Below are 23,054 nucleotides of genomic sequence, written 5' to 3'. Positions count from 1 at the left end.
GAACATTCTAGAAAGGAGCTTCTGTTTGTTCATCCTGCTGGATGGCTCCCTTCCTACTCAAATGTATCTTACATTCCCTGACCAATCTTAGGGTCCATAAGAACCATTCTGCTTCTTATGTTTCCCGACCAACCTTAGGACTTTCTTGACCATCTGTATAGAACACTACACCCCTTTCCACATCCCAGTCTTTCCTCTCCTTATTCTACTTTTTTCTTCCATAACATTATGTGTTGCCTAGCATGTGTCAACTCCTGGTTTGTGGCATGTGTCTTCCCACTAGAAACAAACAAGGGTTTCCTTTGCTCAGTACCACAGTCCTGTACTGAGAATATGCTGTGCGTATAGGTAGCTCCCTGTAAATATCTGTGAAGTGATTGAGCCAATGATTCTAAGTTAGCCTTCAGACTTCCAAATATCTCCCTGGTCTAAGTTTCTACAGCTATACTATGACATATTTGTTCAGTAGAATTCAAGCATATTTCTCTCAACACTAGGAAACCCTTCCTTTCAGTGAAGATATACTTAGGCAGGAATCAAATGGATACATTCAACCAGAAAAGCTCCCCTTTTGATTATATTAATGACTCATATTAAAGTGGGCTCTTCTGGCTAAAAAAAGAGAGCAGAGAATGTATTTGAAGTTTCTGTGCCTGCTCCAAAGTCCTTCTCGTGGAGGAAGTAAAAAGTAACAAACATCATAAAACAAAAGTGTACATTGATCAGCATGATGAGTGCAAGCTACCAGGATTCATTGCTAAGAATAACTTGTATGATACATCATCATTTATGAGAGTTTTTTTTCCAAAAGGGGAAGCAATTATCTTTTAAACCTTATTTGAGCTCTGCTCTCACTTCCTCCTGCCTTCTCTCTCCCAACAGTGACATGGGGGATGGGTTAGAAGCTCAATGAAGGTCTTGTTTCAAGAAGAAGAACAAGAGATAGGAATATCTGGAGCAACCACAACATCTGGAGAAAAGGGAGATTTTAGTTGAAGACGTACCTGGCATTTTTCAAGTCACTCAACCCATTGCTAAAATAGAAGGACATCCTGTCTCTCAGATGAAACACAGACTCAATTAGAAATTGCGCTGAAATTCGAAATTACAACCATTTCTCCCCCTAAACGACAGGATTACACGGCATCGCCGAGAAACTGACAGGTAATTTGAGAAACTAAGGTTCCTCGGACTCTGTAGTTAATGGAGAATTTAGCACCAATTCCTGTGTAATTTGCACTTCTGAGAAGCAGAATTATTATAAAGTCAGACATCTCCAGCACTTTCAACTCTTGGATCTGCCAGGCTTTAAGATGACCAGGAGTGTAGAAGGACTAGGGTCAGAGGTCACCATTTCAATATCTGAGGCTGCCCGGCTCCCCCAAACTGGCATTTGAACTGAAGAGTTGGAAATTGGAGGTGACATTCAGAAGTCTCTGAAAATTATAACCCCGACTTCCTCCTGGAGACGCTTATCTGAATCCTAGCTTACCCTTTGATGAGGTTACTGAAAAGGCACTCCGCGCCGTGCTCTTGAAAGATAACAGACAGCGTCAGTGAGGCCCCAGCGTATCCCTTGGGGGACAATAGTAGCAGTTGTAACAAGTGGGGACACTAATTAAAGGGTCTGGGCAACTCTGTGAGGACGAGGGAGTCTGCCCCTGATGCCTCTTCTCTCTGGGCTTCTCGCCGGAGAGATGGCCTGAGTCACGGGGCTCTTTAGTAAGTGCTTCTCAATGTTGCCGCCCCAGGAAGCAATGTTCCTGCTAGAAGGGGTCACTCCTGGAGACCCTGCTCCTCAACTGGCTGTTCCATTTGTCTTTTTGCCCAAAAGGGATGAGACAAAATGAGAAACAGACACCAAAGCCGCCACTTTCTTCCCAGGCATCACACAGGGGCATGGCAGTCCCGCAGCAGGCTCGGAAGCCCGGGCTGTAGTCAGTTACCACTGGCTCCTTTGACATTCAATGGGAGGGGCTACTGAACCCATGCTGCCCTCGTTCTGAAGAAGTCCACCCTACTCAGGGGCTCACATCCTTTTTTTTTTTTTTTTCTACTCTTCTGCTTCTGTTTACCTGGCTACTTAAATATACATAGATCCAGAACCTTCAGACAAGGCCCACAAATACAAGAATTATTTCTCACGCTCCTCGCTGACTGCTCAGTGCATGAAGGCGCCCATTCAGTGCTGTTTATCAGAGGCGTGTGTCCTGTGCGCGTGCTTTCTAACATACGGCCTGGAAAGTCAGAGCCGCGGAGTCCACAGTCCTGCTTCCCCGGCCTCCTGCTGGCTGTGTGACATTAAACAAATTAGTTCGCTCCTGTCACCTCACCCTCTTTACCTGCTACGGGAAGAGAGAAAAAAATTAAAAATGACTAGCACAGCTCTAAAGGTCAAAGGATTAATACTTTGGGTTATTGGTCAAAATTACAATTTCTTTCTTTAAGTACATGGGGTTTAGGCAAGACTTTTTTGAATAGTGCTGGGGCCATCAAAAAAATAATCATATAAGGGGGGTGGTGAGATGGCTTAAGGTGTAAAGCCACGTGCCACCGAGTCCAGTGACCAGAGTTTGATCCCCATGATACACATGGTGGAAGGAATGAACCGATCTCCACAAGTTGTTCTCTGATCTCTGCATTTTCTCTCAAGTGTGTGTCACACACACACACACACACACACACACACACACACACACACACACACACACAGAGGGCTGGGATGTTAGTTTGGTTATGAGTGTTTGATGCATAAGCAGAGGACCTGAACTAGATCCCCATCAACCATTGCAAAGCTGGAAATAAAGATGTGCCTGGGAGAAGCCAGGCAGATCCATGGAGCTCCCTGGCCAACCAGACTCCCTGGCAAACCAGATTACCTGAATTAGTGAGCCCAGGACCCTGTGACAGGCTCTTAAGCAAAAATCAAGGTGAGTGACTCTGGAGAAATGACACATGAGGCTGTCCACTGTTCTCCATGTGTACTAGCACACATGTGCATGAACATCCATCCATACACACATGCACTCATACCCTTGCCATATACATATGTGTGTGTTCTTAAAATTCATTCGTTGTTCAACAGGTATGCAATGAATGCTGTGCACAGAATACAGTACCTGCAATAACTGTGACTCTAGTGCTTCAGGCTTATCCTTCACAGTAGTGACTGTGAAGTGAGGTATATGACTAATAAGTGAAGCACAATACTCTAAGTCCATGCAATAAGAGATTATCGCATAGCTTCGTGTCAATCCCATAATTGGGTGTCTATCTCTAGTTTCATGACTTCTTCAAAGACGGAACTTAGGATTTTAAATAGGCCAGAGAAGCCACCAGAGTCCATTCTGTTCCTCATAAAATCCCACGATACATAACTATTCTATGTTAAAACAAGCAGTGGCTTTGGGAAGAAGTGAGAACATCTTCATTATCTACATCTAGAGTCTCTAGATGAAAGACGGTTTTAGGAACCTGACAACCAGGGACCCCAGGCCATTGGACAGCCGAAGGGATCAGAAGCAACATCAAGCTTGGATCAAACCCCTGGGTGTCAAGAAGCATCTGCAGTAGGTGAACCATCAGGAATGTGGTTCTGGAGGGCTCAGCTGATAAGGACCGGAACCTTGTGTGACTGCAGGAGTGGGGCCTTCTGCCTCCCAGGAACATTCTGAAGCAAAGACTTCTTGGAACTGAGAGCCCATGCCGAGCAGTAAACAGTCACTGGCTTTGCAAACAGTGCGTTCACTCACAGACCAAAGAGTAATCTTCTTATGTGCACAGTGTGGAAAGGACAGTTGGTCCCAGGACAGTCTTTTCCGCCACATCCTTACACACAGAAAAAAAGTTATTGTATGACCACCATTCTCCAAAATAAATGACAGATAACTACAAATCTGAATAGATCACACACAGGTGCTCTATCTTCATAAAGGTCCTTGTGGAGTATAAAACTTTAATAACCCAGGTAGGTCTTAGGTGTGTAAGGAGAAATCTGTAAATGGTGCTTTTTAAAAAGATATGTTGGAGTTCGTAGCAAGTCATGTATTCATTCACACTGTATATATTCTTCTCTCTCTCTCTTTCTCTCTCTCTCTTTCTCTTTCTCTCTCTCTCTCTGAGGTTGACGCCATGTGTTTGTCTCTATCATCCAATACCTTATTTTTTGAGACAGGGTCTTTTCACTGACATGGCTAGCCTGGCTGGCCAGAGAACTCCCCCACGGTGCAGACACGTGGCCCTACATTTGGTTTTTATGTGAGTGCTGGGAACCCAAACCCAGATCCTCAGACTTGAGCACCAGCACTTTACCCACTCCTCAGTTCCCACTTTAATGTCTTTCTGAGGAGGATTATTCTTTTATTCCTTGATACTCTTGCTAAAGTGTCTGGAGCTAGTTGCTAGCAGCAGTTAATTTCCCAGAGTTACCCCTCAGTATTTCTAAAATAGCAAGATTGGTAACGCAAGACTTAATCATGTCAGTGGGAAATAGCAGTTGACCGCATTGACTGTTTATCTCTCATTCGGTACAAGCTTTAGACACAAAAATGCTGCCTGTTGTGTCACTTGATACGTACCCCCTCAGTGCCTAGAACAGTGTTTGCCATTTAGTAGGCACCCGATAAATATTTATTATTCAGTGGGCGATTGAAAGAATAAGCTCATTTTCTGAGTGGATTGCTTTCAAGTTGTTGTTAACAAGTAAGGCAGCCTCTGTACTAGTTGAACTGGAATATGTATTATCTATGCAAGGAAAGTTCATTCCTGTATTCATTTATTCTCCATTTACCTAGTTATTTATTCATTCATTCAAAACCAGCTATTTAGCATTGACTGTGTGCAAGTCACTGTGATGGGAGACATAAAGTTGCATTATGGGAGACACAAAGACGGACAAGACACACTTTCCACCTTTAGAGAAGAAGTCATACATGCATTGGTGTTGTGGCAAGGGCATAACCAAATAGAGCGATTGGATAAGGGCTGAGCTAGGAAGGCAGCCCCGAAGTTGCCTTAATTCTGAGATTCCACGATACAGAGATCTAAGGATTGACTTAAGATAGTTTCTAGGCAACATAAAACCTAGTGCTATTGAGACTTAAATGTTAAATTTCTTTCCATGGCGAGTGCTTTATGGAGAATATGGAACTGAAGTGACTTTGGAAACTAGCTGATCATTGGCCCCGGCTTCTGAGTAGTCTCCATGGTGCAGGATCAACTGTTGCATAAGCCATGCCTTCCATAGACTAGGAAGATGAGCAGCTTAAGCTTCAGCTCAGATGGTAACCATCCCTGAAGATCAGGCCACCCGTGCGCCTTCTCCCTGCTCTACTGAACCACATGCATCTGCCGCTGAAGCATAGCACCAGTCACAGCCAGGCTAAACTTGAGGAGGATGATAGAACTCAACAGCACACAGAAACGAGCTTCAGGCAGAATAATCCCTTCTATTAGATAAAACTTAGTTCCCCAAATATTTGTTCTTATACATTATCTTACCCGAAGGGACACCACTAAGACTCTAAGCGGGATTCTCCTTTGTTTAGGCCAACATATTGGACTAGTGGTAGCTCTGGAGGCACCGTAGAGAGACCAGAAATCCTTCTCTGCACAGAAGAGGCTCCACATACATGAAGGTATGGAGCAAGCCTCCCCTGCACCCCCCGTACCTCCCACAAGATTCTCTGGAATACCAGAACCGTGCATCTCACTGATCGCCAAAGCGGCATGACCCACCAGGTCTCACAGACCATCTAGCTGTAAGCAGTGGGAGAGAGCTCTGTCTTCATGCTTGTCAGGTCCATGAGTATATTAAGGTATCACAAGAAGATGGCACTGGGGAGACTGGACCACAGCCAAGAACAAAGTCATCAAGTGAGGGCACAAGGCTAGGTTGGCAGATAGACTCTGCCTCAGTCCTCCAGAACAGGGAGCAGACACAACCTTTCTGTTCTGAAGGAGGCCCAGTCCAGCTGTTGTAGAGTCAGAGTACCTATTGACATCATTGACCCTTTGAAGCTGCCATGGGGAAGGACCACTTCAAAGGACTTTAGAGGCTTTGCCTGGAAGCCTTTACAATGGATTCAAAAGGCCTGGATTCAATTTCCTCTTCTACCCTTCACAACACAGATGTTTTGGGAAGGGTGATATAAAAGGACATTCATGAGAATACGTCAGAAATATGTATATAATATACTAACATGAGTGCTTTCCTTAGAATGGAAGGATCTGGAAAAGTATCCATCACCAAACCCTGACTCTTCAGGGCCTCATGTCATATAACAACCACTGGCAAAGACAGATAGTAGCTCAGCGAGCCACTGCTGAGCTCAGCATTTTAATGCTTACCAACTGTGGCTCATAAGCCAAGCTGTGGACCTAGGACCCCTCTGTGCAAATGACATATAGGCAGAATTTGGTTCTACGGTAGTATAATACCAACCACCATAAACGGAGCACCTGTTCTGCACCAAACCCTCTGCTAGGTTCCTAGCCTCCACAAATTTATTTAATAGGTTAAACAAGGTAGTAGCCAGTCATTCAACAAATATTTTTTTAAAGCATGCACGATGTTCTAGGCTCTAAAATACCAAGATACAGAGATGGAATAATAAATTTTCTCCTCAAAACAAATAAACAAAAATAGCTCATCGTTTTGTGGAGAGACAAAAAATTTTAAAAACAACATAATATATTACATTTGAAAAGTTAAAGGGGTGGAAAACTCGGATTTCTCAAGCAGTGAGGAGGGATGGCCCAGCCTAGGAGCCAAGACTTGAAGGATCTTATTTGTGACCAAAGTTAGACTTGCCATCTGTGCGACGTAATAGAAAGTGTACCCCTCAAATTAGCAATGGGAAAATAAATATCGCTCTGTCTCATGTGGACTCAGTTAGCTGCTCCAGGGGCCAGATAATGACAGGGAGATGATTGTGTGAAGCGAGATATTACAACATATTTCATAAGCTGCAGTGATATTTTCTCAGCTCATGAAAAACAAGATAACGCCCATAAAAATAAGATATTATGGTAAAATCGGTATTAATTACTTGGAGCCAAAGTGCACTGCTCGAGGCTGTAAAACTTTTAATATTCCAGAAGAAGGCAGTTCAAGGAATAGGCTAGCCATGATCACTTAATCACTTGGCAGCGCTCCAGCCTATCACGGTGTGTGCATCAGAGCCAAGGCAGCACAGTCGGTCCCAAACAAACAACCCCTTGAAGCATGGCAAATTTGGCTGAGACGGCTGAGCAGGACGCCGGGGTTAAGGGGTTACTGGGGGCTTAGAGCAGAAAGGGTCTTCTTTGCATTTTACTCTCTAGCTGATGAGGAGCTGGGATCAGCTGAGAGCCACTGGCTTTGCCTTTGTCACGGATTGGCATACACGGGCCATTGGTTCTTCAAGGTCTAGCTTTTGTCATCCTCATGGAGGGTGGATATTTTCTCCTTCTCTTTTTACACACACACACACACACACACACACACACACACACACACACACACACGAGCACACACATGCACGCAAGCACATGAGCACACACAATGGCACACACATGTGCATGCTCCATGCTCTGAGCTCCTACCTTGTAAAAGTCAGGATTCATCTAACCGGTTCAGTTTCCCTCTTTGAATGTGAGACCTGTTTGGTTCCAGGCTCTCATGTGCCATAAACGAAATAGAAACATATGCCGGTGCAGCGATAAAACAGATCCGAAACGACATCTCTGCCGCCTGTTACGTGGCAGCTGAAGTCAGACATCTTAATGTATAATATTATGGGAATTGCCCACATTAAGATAAAATATCTGGATTTAAGTAACTGTCTTTTGCTCTGAATTAACTTGAAGACTGAACCCGGCAAACAAAGGCAGATGACTTGGGGTTCAGGAAATTTACTTCCCAGCCATTGCGTCTCTGGTGGTGATGCCAGGCCTGAGTTCCAGCAGATGTCTGCCGTTTTGCTAATTGGGGGCGTGGAACGTGGTTGAGTTCCTGCCTTCTAGATACCAAGGGAGCCCAGAAGGCTGCCCTATAGCCAAGAGGTGTGCGTGTTTAGAAGAACAGTAGAAGTTTAGTGCTGTGAGGATCTGCTTCATCCCCAAGGCTTAAGCCCTCAGCACAGGGGCCCCAGTATACAGGGAATGTTTTTAAGGTATTTCTTGAATGAATAACATGGCATCTGTTTACCTTATCCTTTCCTTTGGCAATTTAAACAAGTGGTGTGTGTTTGTGTGTGTGTGTGTGTGTGTGTGTGTGTGTGTGATTATAGTGGGTGTGCAAACCATATGTGTGTGTGTGGTTATTGTGGGTGTGCAACCTGTGCACCTGTACATGTATGTACACATGCATGCTCCTGTGCATGGGAACACACACACACACACACACACACACACACACACAGATGACAGAGGAGGCTATTGGATATCCTGTTCTGTCTCCACTCTGCCACTTACCCTGGAAACTGGCAGGCCTCGGCAATCTTCTTGTCGATGCCTCCTCAAAGAGTTGGGATTATGGGTTTAGGCAGTTACTCCCAGTCCTTTATGTGAATGCTGGAGATTTGAACTCAAGCCTGCCTGGCAAGTGCTCTCACCCATTGAGCCATCTCCTCATCCTTCCGTGCCCGTTTTACACCAGTACAAACACTACTTCCCTCACCTGGTTGGAACCTGTGCTTCAGTACCATCAGCATTAAAGGCCTTTGTAAGAACCGACAGTGTCAGCTGTGCTCCTATTGCTGGAGCTGCCCTTTCTGGCTGTCCCCTTTGTAGGATAGCATGCAGATCTGACTAGGTAGACTGTGGTGGCTTTATTCATTGGTGCCATGAGAGTCCCTGAGAGTCCTCTGCTGTTTGAGGAAACATGCTTGAAATCCTGGGCTGCCACCTTTGCTGCCCCAAGCTGTAGAGTGGACCTGGGACCATCTCACTGATTGTGGATTTTGCTTTGTAGCAAGTGGTTTGAGGCTCCTGGGTGTCTTAGATTTACATGGGAAAGCCAGGTGAGTGGTTTTCATGACCCTGCCCTGCAGTGTTTAACCAGTCCTACCCCTATTCCATCAAGTTCAGAAGAAAAAAAATACGAAAACACCAACTTGTGGTTAAATTGTCCTGTCTCCAGAATGATCCAAACTGTTGATTTTCCCAGAATGGCCAAGTGTAGTGGGGCTTGAAGACAGAGCTTGACATTTGGGTCCTTTGAAAAGTTGCTCATTGGGTTTACAGAGAGTCTGGTGTTTGTGAGGTGGAAGGACTGGTGTGGGAGCAGGAAAAGGAATAGAAGCTATTTCTGTCACGGGGAGTTAGTGTGTGAGCCACGGACATGTGCATGGCACTATAGAGTAAATTGTAAGTAAGCGGCTGAGGCATGAGATCAAAGAAGGAGAGAGGAGACAGATGGTGGATAGAGATTCCAGAAGTCATTGGAGACGGGCCAGTCATCCAGCAGGAGATATGGGGCACCTTAACATCAGGGCTGGGACCACTGCCTATACTCACAAGAAACAAATGGGAGACCCAAGAAGAGAATTTACCCTAATGCATAGATCATACAAACAATTTGTTGACAAACTGAATACTTTAGTGTGAAAGGCCAAACCGTAAATGCTTTGGAAGTAAATAAAGGAAGACATCTTTGTGACTCGGAGCTAGGGAAAATTTCTGAACCAAAACACACAAGGCATTAATAATACATTCAAAACCTGATCAACTTAACTACATTAAAATTAAGAATGTGTGTTCACCAAGTCCATGGCATAAAGAACGTGAAAAAGACAGGCCACAGACGGGCAGAAGCAGATAGATCTGCAACACGGGTACAACAAGCAGTGTCCAAAATACACAGACACAAGAAAAGCCAATGGGAAAAGCACGAGGGACGTAGCAAATGTGAGGGAAGGAGAGGTGGGAAGAGACATTCAGTGGTCAAGAGCATGGGGATATGTAAATGGTCAAGATGGGAACTGGGCAGGTTAGGGGGTGCGCAATAGGCAGAGAAGCCGCCACACAGGCTTGGAAGCATGTGACTGTACAGAAGGAAGTTAAATAGAGACTAGTTAAAACATGAGCCCTTTGTTAACTCCTTCCAACATGGACCCAAATGGCCTCTAGCAAGTCACCGGGAGAAGGCTAGAGCACGAAATGATTAATTCACAGATATCACACAAACTCATATGCCATTGAGTCCGGCTCCTGCATCCACCTCTGGGTCACTTTTGCGTTAGGTCTTCAACCCACCAAGTGCCACAGAGACCTGGTATAAAATCTGCCTGGCAGGGCTGGATTTGATGGGACTTAGCAGTCACCTCAGTCTATCACACCCCCTTCATCCTGTGACTCCTGCTGGGATCCCAGCCCCACAGGGTGACCCATGATTGTCCCATGACAGCATAGTGGCTGACAAAGTGATCTCCCTTGGCTATAGCAGGCAACATCACTAGACACAGGCCTTTCTTCAAGAAAATTCTTCAAAGGGTCCCTTGCCTTGAAATGCTATGTACTTCTTCTCTGGGCTCTTAAACAGAATAATTCATTAGTCAGTGAAGAACAATCAATATCGCACTCCGACAAGCTACACACTGACTCTGTTTACCCAGTGGACCCTCTCCAATAATATTATTTATGATCCTAAATAACTCCTTCAGTATTCAATAGAACCAAGGGTACTCCCCAGAGACTAGGACACAATCAAATTATGAAGACATATGGTTTGCTCAGCCCTGAAAATGTCCAGACACATTTCACTGATGGGCGTCTCACATTGGCCCCTTCTCTCATCCCTTCTACAATCTTCCTAATGGTTCCTGCAGGAGGAGACTTCTCTCTCAAAGGAGACATTAAGGTGCATTCAGGAAAGGGGGCTTCCAGGGCTTTTTTTTAACATGGCTATTTTAGGACTCTACAAAGTTCAGGTCACTTGAAAGGGTTGTAGAAAGATTCTAGACTAATTAACAATGAGGATGTTGATGGACTCAAACACATATGCTTGGGGTAGATGAGAAGGTTGTGTGTGTGTGTGTGTGTGTGTGTGTGCATTCATATGCATGCACACACATGCATAGGACTCATAGCATGGGGTGAGATTAGGCTTGAAGTGGAGGACTGTGAGGAATGAGGGTAAAATAAATGCACTGGGGTACACAAGAATTCAGGGTTATCTCGAAAGTCATTTCAAGACAGAAGGAGAGAGAAGGTGAGTCTATGCACTTAAAAACATATCTGTTAATTATTTGATTTGTTCCAATGAGCATGTATTATTTATGTAATTAAAGTACACAGAGAAAGCAAGACATTCTCTTCCTCCTCTTCCTTTTGCTCCTCCCCCTCTTTTCCCTGCTCTCCTTCCTTCTTCTCCTTCCCCTATCCCTTTCCCTGCACCCAGATTAGAGAAGCCATGATAGATTTTGGAATCACCAACTGACCGTAGGGTGGGACTGCTGCTCAGTGCATGCTCTGAGCCCATTTGGAAGAAGAAACCGTCAAGGCAAAGGGCCCAGGAGAGCAAAGAGTATAACTTCAAAGTTTGGGGTGGAGAATGATGAAATCTTGACTTTCTGTTTCTGGGAGCAAATGGTCTTTCTTGTCTGAGGAGAGCAGACTCCTGGTAGAGAGAGCTGGCACAAAGAGGGGGGAAAGCTTGGCTCAGAGCCTCCTAGCTGTCTGCGTCGTAGTGTGGTGATCCCAGACTGGTGGAGGAGTTTCTGGGGCCAGGAGGAAGAGCCCAGACAGACACTTTAGGCTGTGACAGCTTTTCAAAAGCCTTGGGTATATGCCAGCCTCTGGCAGTCACACTTGAAAGCTGCCCTTTCCACATACTCTTCACAAGGCCCAGAGCTCAATGAGAGAGACATCGTCATCCCTGCTGGCTGGACAAGGCAATGAAGAGCCCCAGCAGGCACACCCTGACCTGGCACAGTAACTCTCAACTCGCTGGGACTCAGCCATCTCTCGGCTAGCCTGATAGCACTCTTCCTTGTGAAACTGAAGTATCTCATGGCCAGCAGTGGGTGGCTGTGCATAGGTCTGGCCCAAAGTGTAATCTGTGATACAGGCTTCAAGGCTTAGAAATACATCACAGAGTACAGGGAAGCTTCCCTCCTGTCTAACTGTTCTTTGGTTCCATTAGCAGCTGGGTCTTTGCTTCACACGACTCTCGTGGATGTTCTGACTGGCTTGTTTGTATGTCTATCTGTCTGTCTTCCCCCTTTTCCCTCCTTCCCTCTTCTTTCCCTCCCTCTCTTAATCCCTCCCTCTGTCCATCCCTCTTTGTCTCCCTCTCTCCTTTCCTTCCATCCCTTCATCCTTCTTACCTTTTTTCTCTAAACTCTTCCTTTCTTCCCCTCCCTCCCTGCCCTCAACCCTCTTATTCTCCCGCTCCTTCTACTTCCTTCTCTTCTCTTTTCTTTTTGTTCTTTTCCATTCCTTATTGCACTTTTATATTAAAATATCAACTGAATACCTCTGATATTCCAACTTCTCAAACACTGGCCTATGAGCCTCTCGAAACCCACTGTCAAGAGATGAGAATGGCTCGCAGAATGGCTCGCAAAATGGCAGTAGCAAGATCAAGGGCTGAGGGACTAGAAGCTATTGTCTGAGCAAGCTTCTGGCATGAGAGGAAACTGTAGGCCAACTTTCTCAGGTTTCCCATTGTTTATTCCTAAGCTCTCTCAAGAAGAAAGTCCTGTGTCAATGGACAGACCTATGACTTAAAAAAAATTCAATGAAGTGATACCTCAAGTCACATTTAGACCCAACTCATACTTAGAATGCCTGGTCCTAGGCCACAGTCAAAGTTGACAGCTTCACACAAGTATAGCTACTTTCCTTTTCCCAAGCCAGGTTCTCCAAGTCTGGGCGGAAGCTAACAAATCAGCTTCCATTTTCTGAAGTTCTCTTATCAGACTGTGACTCTGTGCACAGGGCCCACCCCTCAGAACACCCCTCCCCTCTCTATGAGGTTCATACTGTAGATCATTGAGGCATGCTTTTGCAAAAACAGAGTCTCAAAAAACAACTCATGTACCACCTGCTCCCCCCGCCCCAACCTCCACCACACCATGGAGCACCTTGCTTCTCTTGCTGTCAACATGATGGGTTTGCCAGACAGATTTCCTTATTCCCTTCCAATATGGGAGTCAGATACACATAGCCTAATGGCCCCATTCAAAGGCTTTCACACTGAGTGGTTCTCAACCTTCCTTATGCTGAGACCCCTTGATATATTTCCTCATATTATGGAGACTCCCCAACCATAAAATGTCTGTTCCTACTTCACAATTGTAATTTTGCTATCATTATGAATCATAATGTAAGTAGTTGATATGCAAGATCTGTGACCCCCCAAAGCAGTCATGACTCGAAGGTTGAGAAGCACTTATCTAAAAGGTTTGAGCTGAGAGATAGTCATGCCCACCTATGTAGCTTGAATAGGAATGGCCTCCATAGACTCATATGTTTCAAGGCTTGGTCCATAAGGAGAGGCACTATTAGGAGGTGTGACCTTTTTGGAGTAGGTGTGGCCTGTTTGGAGGAAGTGTGTTACTACAAAGGCAGACTTGAGGTCTCCTAGGTCGAAGCTAGGTTTAGTGGGGGCAGTCTCCTTCTGTTGCCTTCAGACCAAGATGTAGAACTCTCAGCTCCTTTTCTAGGCCCATCTCTACCTGGATGCTACCATGCTTCCCTCTGTGATGATAATGGACTAAACCTCTGGAACTGTAAGCCAGCCCTGATTAAATGCTTTCCTTTACAGAAGTTATCATGGTCATGATGTTTCCTCCCAACAATAAAAGCCAACTAAGACACCTCCCCTCCCTATTATGAGGTAGAACACTAACGCAGCTCTCTCCAAAGACATTCTCTTCCCAGCCATGCCCTCACCCTTCAACACACTTGTTCCTTCACACCCTTAAATAGTGAGGACAGTAGAGCTGCAAAGCCAGTTTCTGAATATTTCCTTTGCTATCTAGTTGATATGCAGCCAACTCAGACCCTAGGCTCTGGTTTTAGAAACTAAAGAACAGGCAAGGATATTTCTGGTTGGGGGCGAGTAAGGGACATGAACATGTGGGGGATGGATGTTGTCCACAGGGTGAAAAGGAAGCATGACATAATTAACCTCATTGAGTGGAGCCAATAGGTCAAGGGGTTCATTCTCCTGGCTGCAATGATGGAGTCCCGTGGGGCTGATGAACATCTGGATAAGTACCATTGTCCTTGGCCCTAGGTACATTTTCCATGGGACATTTGCATTGAGACATCATAGATTGTCTTGTTTTCTATATTTTATCAACGTGTAACAAGCTTTGAGAGTCTTGAATATGCTGTTATTTGGGTTCTTCAAAATGTGAGCATACTGGAGAATTGAGTCTCACTTCTGAGGTTCTAGGGAAGAACATGTGTGCACCCCACTGGAAGACAGCTCAGAACATGACCTCAAGGATCTCCCACTCTCCTCAGATGCTGATATGCCTCTGTCTTGGATCTACCATGGTGACAATACAGAGACGACCTCTATGTCTTTGGATTTGAATTTAACTTGGACAATTTGGATTTTGTCTAGACTTAATTCACAAAGACTAAATACTTTGATTTTGGTCTTTAATCTCTTTGGGATTTTTAATCTCTAAATTCTTCCCTAGAAATTTGATAATGGGAAAGGTTTATATCCAAATTGGGGGCATCTTATTTTGGCATTTATTATTGAAGAGTCTTCATGCATTTTTTATTAGCTCTTTATGCATGTTATTATTGAAGTATCTTCTTGCTGCTATTAAATCTCATTATGGAACCTCTGATGAGTTTATTGGGCCATGTGGCTGGACATAAATTTGGACTGGAAATAGAATAGGCTCTGAACTTTCAGCCTTAGGTACAGCTGATTTCACTAATGTACTTTTAGGGTCCTTTTCAGAGCCTTGTGGGAGCAAAATCAACTATGCCTTAGGGTGCTCCCAGGAAGATGCAGGTAGGATTAGGGATGTTGATGTTGGTGAGAAGTTGGGATTGTTAGCTCCTTTCTTACATGGAGAAGATGATTATAACCGTGGTTTGTGGGCACTAAAAGATAAACCTAATGAGTTAAAGCACACACACACACACACACACACACACACACACACACACACACACACACACACACACATCCCTTCTGTGATGTCTAATTTTCATTACCAGTTTAACTGAATGTAGGATCATCTAAGAAAGGTTCTTCTAGGAGTTTGTGTGAAGACATTTCCAGAGAGAACTAACTGAGGGGAGATGGCCCACCCTGAGCATAGGTGGTACCATGCCAGCAGGCTGGGGAACTACACTGAATGAAGTGGGGAAAGAGGAGAGCCAGAGGTGTGCCACATTCCCCTTGCTCTCTGTTTCCCATAGAGACATGGAGTGAGAAATCTTATGTTCCTGCCCGCCCCCCCCCTCTCTCTCTCAACATGTGGTACCTTTAGTCCAGATGAACACAACTCCTATAGTGGAAGGTCCAGGTTCTGTGGAGATCAAATCTGTTCCAGGGTAGGAAAGTAGTTTGTTTTGGTCCGATAAGAACCACGCCCTCCTGTTTAATCTTGAAGAGTATGTTTTGGACTCTATCTCTCTGGTTCTTAGCTCATCACAGAAATGTTGCTGGAGTTTGGGAGGGAGAAGGCAGTGTCCCATGCTTGCCCCCTTAAGCCCTAGTAGCAATCCTTTTGGACCAGTTGCAAAGTGATTTCTCAGCTGTGAACTAACAGTTTTCTTTGGAATGAATTGTGCTCTTTCAATTTTCCACTTCAAAAGCACACACTTTAGCAGAAGTCACTTTACAGCAAATGAAGAGAGGAATTTCCCCCGGGGAGAGGGGTTTGATACTTAGAGGAGGGCAGAGGGGCGGGCTTAGGAGCATCCATTCTCCCCAACTGGGAAGTCACCAGGGGGTCTTTCTGATATCTTCATCCTCACAGCCAATAAGGTTGTGCTTTACAACATGCTAGTGATTGAGCAGTGCTCTGAGTGGCTGAACTATGCCCTAGTAGCCACAAGTTCAAGAACAAAAGCTGGGTTAGAGATGACTGAGCATGCCTGCCCTGTGACAGGAAAGGAGGGCCATGTGGATTTAGTTGAGGGATTACTCCCTCCCAGTGTCTTCTGTTCAAAGACTGCAACAGCAGCAGCGCTGTGAGGATAGTGTGTTTTACAGGGTGGTTGACTGAGACCACTCCTCGATAAACCCTCTCCAGACTTCAGATGCTTTCTTCCTCACCACCCTCACTTTTGATGTCTACATTGCTTCCTCCCTCATCAGCACTATAGAGCACTCCTAGGTAGTAGGTAGTGGGTAAGACAGATCATCTCATCACAAACCATCGATATAGATGCCGTTAGGAAAATGAGACTAATGAAAACACACCTAATACAGGTTGAGTATTCTTTACTCCAGTCTGCTTAATACAGGGGGTGCTCTAGATTTTAAATAAGATTTTTAAGTTTGGAACATTTGTGTGTGTGTGTGTGTGTGTGTGTGTGTGTGTGTGTGTGTGTGTGTGTAAATGTCTTTGGGATAGGACATGAATCTTAACCCAAATTCTTTACGTTTCATATTCTTTCTCTATAAAGCCCACAGATCATTCTAAACATCTGTGTATTATACACTTGAATGTTCTCTCAATGCATGTGTTTCTATTTGTGTAGGAGCACATGTGTGTGTGTGTGTGTGTCAATGTGTAGACACCTGTGTGCACAGGTATGTAGAGACCAGAAGTTTACACAAAGAGTCTTTCCTGAGGCAGGGTCTCTCAGGTGAGTCCAGAGTTGGTCGATAAGGTTGTTCTGGCTACCTCAATTGTTCTCGGATCCTCTCTCTGTCTCTCAGGCAGCGGCATGGCATCATAAGTGAAGCACCATGCCCACCAGCATTTACATAAAACCTAAGGATCTGAGGTAGAGTCCTCACACCTTTGGAGCAGGCACCACTGAACAAGTTCCTCTGTCCTGCCCCACAATTGTGACTGTGACCTGTGAAGTGTGGAATGTTCTCCTTGTTTTACACCATGGCTCCCACCTTCTTTTATGTTTCTCTGTTTTGAAATTTGTTTTCAAATCTCAGATTAGAGATGTTTTAATGGGCAAATGGTAGAGACAGAATTCTGGTGCACACTGTCGTGACCCTGAAAGCTGTCCTCCCAGTGAGCACAGTGCTCGCCACAGTTGCTCACCCTCTCCCTTTGTGGATGCTTCCATTGATAAGGTGCTCACTGGCCCCTGAATTTCCCACTGTGCTATTGGGCCAAGCACAGTTCTCTCTCACCGGGTCTAGGATTTTTCTGCTTGTAGCCATCCATGTAGCATCTTGACCCCTACGATGACATATTTGATGGAGGCAGGACCCAGTTAATGCTTTGCCACCGAGCCCTGCAGGATACTGGCAGGGTTGCCATGTAAAAGGCTGACCCATGGGGATGGCTTTCCATGGCCTACTGTGAGGCTTAAAATGGGTGTGCTGGGGTTGCACAGAACCGTGCCCTCCTGTGGGGTGGACCCTGAGGGATAGCCGAGTATCCTGGCATGCGCCACTCCTCTTTCAACTCTCCCTCGCCTTCCCAGGGTGGAGATCTCCATGCTGAGGTTCCATTTCCTTCCCTGCTCTGGGAGGTCCCCCTGAGCCGATGCTGTTTTCACTGTTTTCCACTACCTTGGCCAACCTGCCGAGCGAGCGTTCTGGCTGGATGAGGCCGTTCACACTTGGAAGGCTTATTTACCTATCTCCCGCTGAACAAATTTACAAAGTAAACATTTTGGGACATCTCAGGGATTAAAAAAACATCACAACACAAAACTAACACAACTGCCTGTCCTCTTCCACCCCCTGTTTCTAACTAATAAATCAGAGGCTGGGATTAACGCAGATCTAAGTCCTTGGCGTGGGCTCAGTTCTGACATGCCTGCCGAATCCACCGAGCTCCCAGCCCTGGTCTCCGTTAACTCTCGGTGTTCTAGGAAGCAATATTCAACACAACATGAACTGCTTCGTCAAGACCTGGCTTCAGATTCCAACTCTGTCTTTCAGTAGCTGTGTGATGAGGTTGCTCCTTAACTTCTCTGAGGTTTGCTTAGCTCATGGGAAACTAATATCAATGCCCTGTTATTGAGGCAAACTCTTCGGTGCCAAGTTATTCCCATCAGTTCAGTCTGGACTATGGAATGAAGGGGTCAGGAGCAGGACACGACAGTGGGGTCACCGAAGAGGCTCTGGGCTTTCTTGGCAGTCCTCAGGTCTTTCTGCACTTCTGTTTATCTATGCTATGTCCTAACTTGGATAATTTTTCTTCTTTCTCTCTTCTCCCTGAACCTCCTTTTGGGATCCCGAGTACTGACCATAAGGCTTCATCTACACTTAATGCATGTCCCACCATGGAGCCCCCTCCCCAGCCTGAAAGCACAATTCCATGGCCAAGAAGCACCCCCTGCATCTCTGCCCAGTAACTGACACTACCTAGCAAAGACCCTGCATCTGGGGGAGGGGGTGGTCATGATGTTCTTCATGCACTGCTCACAGCAAACATCTGCAGCATTGTCTCCCGGGTCTTCTCTTCCTCTGCAGATCACCTGCTCTGTCTAGAATGTTCCATGCACCATTGTTACTTTGGATGCCTCTCCTTGGAATGTCTTCTCTTCAGCTTCCCATGCCCCAGCATTTCCCACAAGGTATATTAGTTACTTCCATGTCACTGTAACCAAGCACCTAGCAGAGAGGGTTCAACGGGGAAGCGACACATCTTGGCTCTTGTTTTCAGAGGGTTCAGTTTGTGGTTGGTTGACTCCATGGGCCTGAGCAGAGCATTTTGGACACAGCGGCATGTGGCAGAGGAGAGTTGCTCCCGTGATTACAGATAGGGGTAAGATGCACCCTGGAACGGAACAAGATGAGATATAGCCCAATACTCCCACAGTGAAGTTTTCTTCCCTGTAGGCCCCTCCTCCTGCTTGTCACTATTTCTCAATAATGCCACCACTGATTAGGTCAGAACCCCAATCTCCTCAGTTAGCAACCAAGACCGCCACCCCAGTATTTAAGCCTGTGGGGGTACACACATTTAAGTCATAGCACTGGGTGAACTCTTGTTCATCTACCAGATTGTCTTCAGTTCTCCGTGGGACTCAGACTATTCCCTCCTTCTCTACCTCCTCCCTCTTCTTGGCTCCCAGGGTCCGGCACAAGCCTTTGCTGCATCACAGCATCATCTAGCAACCGCCTTTTGCATGCCAGCCTCCCTTGCCAATTTAAGGCAGGGACTGTGCTTATTCTTCACTGTGTCCCCAGAGCCCCGCACAGAGCCAGAGAGATAATACACAAGTAATAAGCCTTGTTGTTGAATTGTACATGCAACTGTACCAGCTCTCCTGTTCCAACTCTCTCCTCCCATGGCATATTCATGGTCTCTCTCTTGTCCTGTTCTTCTTTTCTCCATTGTCCCATCACTGTCCCCTCTCGTCACCTAATTGATTTCATTCTGCCCAGTAACAAGGCCAGAGATGCTTCACTAAGTGAAGAAGTACCCGTTAGCCATCAAGGGCTGCCACCATTCTCCTAGGTGAGTAGTGTCTGGGAATGCTATGAACTCCCACCCTTTCCATATGACTAACTCCCGGGTGGACTGAGAAGGTGGCAAAGCCAGTTCGCCTAACTTGGTATCATCTAGCATGGAGCCAAGCTGCTCCCGTCCCCCATCCTGCTCTGCTTATTTCTTGCAGCCAGATCTGGGCTAACAAGTCAATCTTCATTACAACATGGCCCAGCTATTACCTGCATGAAACCTGCCCTTCTCGCTGGTGGCTATAAGTGTGACTGGTGGAAAGATGCTGGTATCCCCCACTCTCTCTACCAACTGTTCTTGGTGTGCAGGCCATCAGAAGTTCCTGCCCGGGGGTCCCACTGTCTATTTTTCTATTGCTAGCCCTGCCATCCTGCCTACACAGCGTCCCTGAGAAAGGAATTGTAATGTGCGCTGAAGACAGCAGCAGGAGTGGGGAGAACTGAGGGCTTAGGCTCTGGGCAGGTGAAGCGATCTGCACTACATTGTTGTAAACTTTACAAAGATAGTTTCAGGAAATCTGTGCTTATTTATTGTACAATGCCAGGCTAGGGGAGGAGACTGGGACAAAGCCAATCCTCCAAAGGCCAGTCTAGGGTGGGCAGAATATGGTGGGACCAGGGTCAGGAGTGGCGGGGGAGGGGCAACATCACTTTGAACAGCAAAGGTGAAAACATATACTGTAAGGTCATATCCATCCTCCTGCCTCCAACGCCTTTCCTTTGTCCGCAAAGCCTTCTGTCTCTCTCAATTAGGAATGGGACACGTGGGGGTCTTCACTGAACCAACCCCACTGGCCCTGATTATGTTCACAATTAAGGGAAATTTTCACTGCACATCTTTTCCAAGACCTTGCATGCCAGTAACTCTGCTCACAAGTCTCTGTTTCACCCAGAAGTTGAAGAAACATAGCTGGAGGCATGAATGGGAAGACAGCATCTGCTGAGGGGGGGGGGAGTTGCTCACATTTATTTGAATACCTACTAGGTTCCAGGCATTTCATCATGCGGCTTAGTTTGTCTTCACAATCCAAGAAGAGCCTCCCACCTCCACTTTACAGAAGATAAATAAAGAGTAGAGACACCGTGGCCTTTGAACTAGCTTGCAGCTAATAAACAGTTGGTCACTGTCCCCACTGTGTCATGTGACTCTTCACACCCTTTGCAGGGTCACTCCGGATGGCTAGGCCAGGTAGTGAACCAAACAAGGTCCCTCCTTTTAGAGGTGCAAGCAAGAAGGTAGGAGAAAGGCCTGAGCCCTCCTCTCTAAGGTCACAGGTTGTTCTATTCTCGTGTCCAAAACAAAGTGCAGCCTGGCTTAGCAGCAACTGGAGGAACCCCTGTCCTCCTGGGGTTGAGGCCACTTTTGAGCCTGTTTCATGGGCCTTAGCAATGAGCCATGCTCCGTCTGCCTCCCTGGGCTTTGGAGGCCAGCCTCTCTCCTGAGGACTCTTGCACTGTGCACCTTGTGTCTGGTGCCTCCGAGAGGCTGAGTGTTGTCTCCCTTGGATCTAGTCTCTAACTCTGTCTCAATTACTCTTCCAGCCCACAGCCTGTGAGATGCCTTTAGCTGCTCTAAATTCCTTTGGGTTTGGCGCTCTCTCTGGGTCCTTCCTGTTTGGGTGTTGAAGATCAAGACCAGGGCCTCATATATCCAGGCAAATGCTTTACCGCTGAACCATACCCAAGCCCTGGAGCCCCTTTAATAAGGACGCTAAACCTAAGTATTGAAATGATTAGGTTTGACCTAAGAATCTAAGGGTTACATAAACATTTAGACTGCAGCAAGTGCAAACACTTGTTATGTGAAACCATGTTTAGAGTTTAAAATTTCTCAATTCTATCACTGTATTTTTATAAATTTCATATATATACAATATATCTCAACCATGTCCAACCTCCACTTCTTGCCTCCAACTCCCCTAGGCATTCCCCCAACAGACACATCTCCCTCCCAAATTCATCTCCTCTTTTTTGAAAAAATAGGACGTGTTCCTTTCAGAAAATATGAAAAGTTTGGATGCAATAAAACAACATAATCACCTCTATCTTCCCCCTACCTCATACACACTTTTTGTGGTGTCGGAGCTTGAATGGCTCTGTGTCACTGAGCTACATTTCCAGCCCTCGACCACATTCTAATCTAGATCAGTTCACATCACTTAATGCTCAGACGTAAGTACTTTCCGGCTTGATTTGGTATATACATAAATGCTCACAGCTATGCAGATAAATGCAAAAAGGGTTTGTTTGGTGGCACCTGGGATTGAACCTAAGGCCTTAGGCATGCTAGGCAGGCATTTCAACACCCCCCACCCCCGCCTTTTCCATTTTTCTTTTGGCTTTCATCTTGAGATCCTCCTACATTGGTCTCCCGAGTAGCTCGAATTACAGATGTGTGCCAGTAGGCCCTGTCACTGTGAAACTTTAAAAAATATATTTGTTTCTTTGCATATGTATGTGCATGTGGTAGGCAGATACATATTCACATGTGTGGGTTAACCAGGTGTGTACATGTGCATAGAAAATGAAGGCCAAGGTTGACATTAGCAGCTTTCCTCTATTCCTCTGTCCTTCATAGATGAAGGGGAAGTCTCCCTAGAGTTTGGATCTTAGCGACTTCTTAGTTTAGCTAGACAGCTTGTTGTGGGTGATGCCCTGGTTCTGCCTCCCATGTGTGGAGTGACAGGGGAGCCACCATTCCTACTTGTCATTTAGAGTTCTAAGTACTGATACTCATGCTTTGGCAGTAAGTGCTTTGCTCACGTAGCCCTCTCTCCATTCCCACAGTAAAAATGTAAGGAGTCCAAAAATGTATTTCTTGCTTAAAATGTGATAAAAATTATACCCAACAGAAAATTTATCACAAAGCCATTTTCAAGGCTGATTTCAGCAGCGGTGCTATGCCCATTTGCACAGTTTTGTGGAGAAAGTATCCAGGATGTTCTTATCTGAACAACTGACTATACATCTATATTCATGTAAATAACAACTCCCTGTGTCAGCCTGTGACTGGCAGATCCCCAGGCACCAGGGAGAGCTGGGGAGTGGTGTACAAAGTCAATGGAGAATACCTGATGGCCAGTAACTGGTCAGGAGATCCTGCGTCTGGATGTCCTTATCCAGAAGGCAGAGTAATGGTGTTTGCCCTATGCACCAGCTTGTTTTACAGCAAGTTGATTCAAGCCACAGTCATTTCAGGCATCAACTGAGAAAATGTCCCCTCCAGACTGACCAGTAGGCAAGGCTATGAGTATTTTTTTTTTGATTGAGGATTGATGTGGGAGGGCACAACTCACAGTAGGCAGTACCATACTTGGGACAATGGTCCTGGGTCCTATAAGAAAACCACAAAGGGCAAGGCCAGTAAGCATGGCCTTTGCATTAGTTCCTAGCTCAACTTTCCTGCCCTGGCTTCTCTGAATGAAGGACGACAAGCAGTAAGCTGAAATAACCCTTTTCTTCCCTAACTTGCTGTGTTTGGTCA

This window comes from Rattus norvegicus, chromosome 8, assembly GCF_036323735.1.
Source record: "Rattus norvegicus strain BN/NHsdMcwi chromosome 8, GRCr8, whole genome shotgun sequence".
NCBI lineage: Eukaryota > Metazoa > Chordata > Mammalia > Rodentia > Muridae > Rattus > Rattus norvegicus.
Note: the sequence above shows the minus strand (reverse complement) of the source record.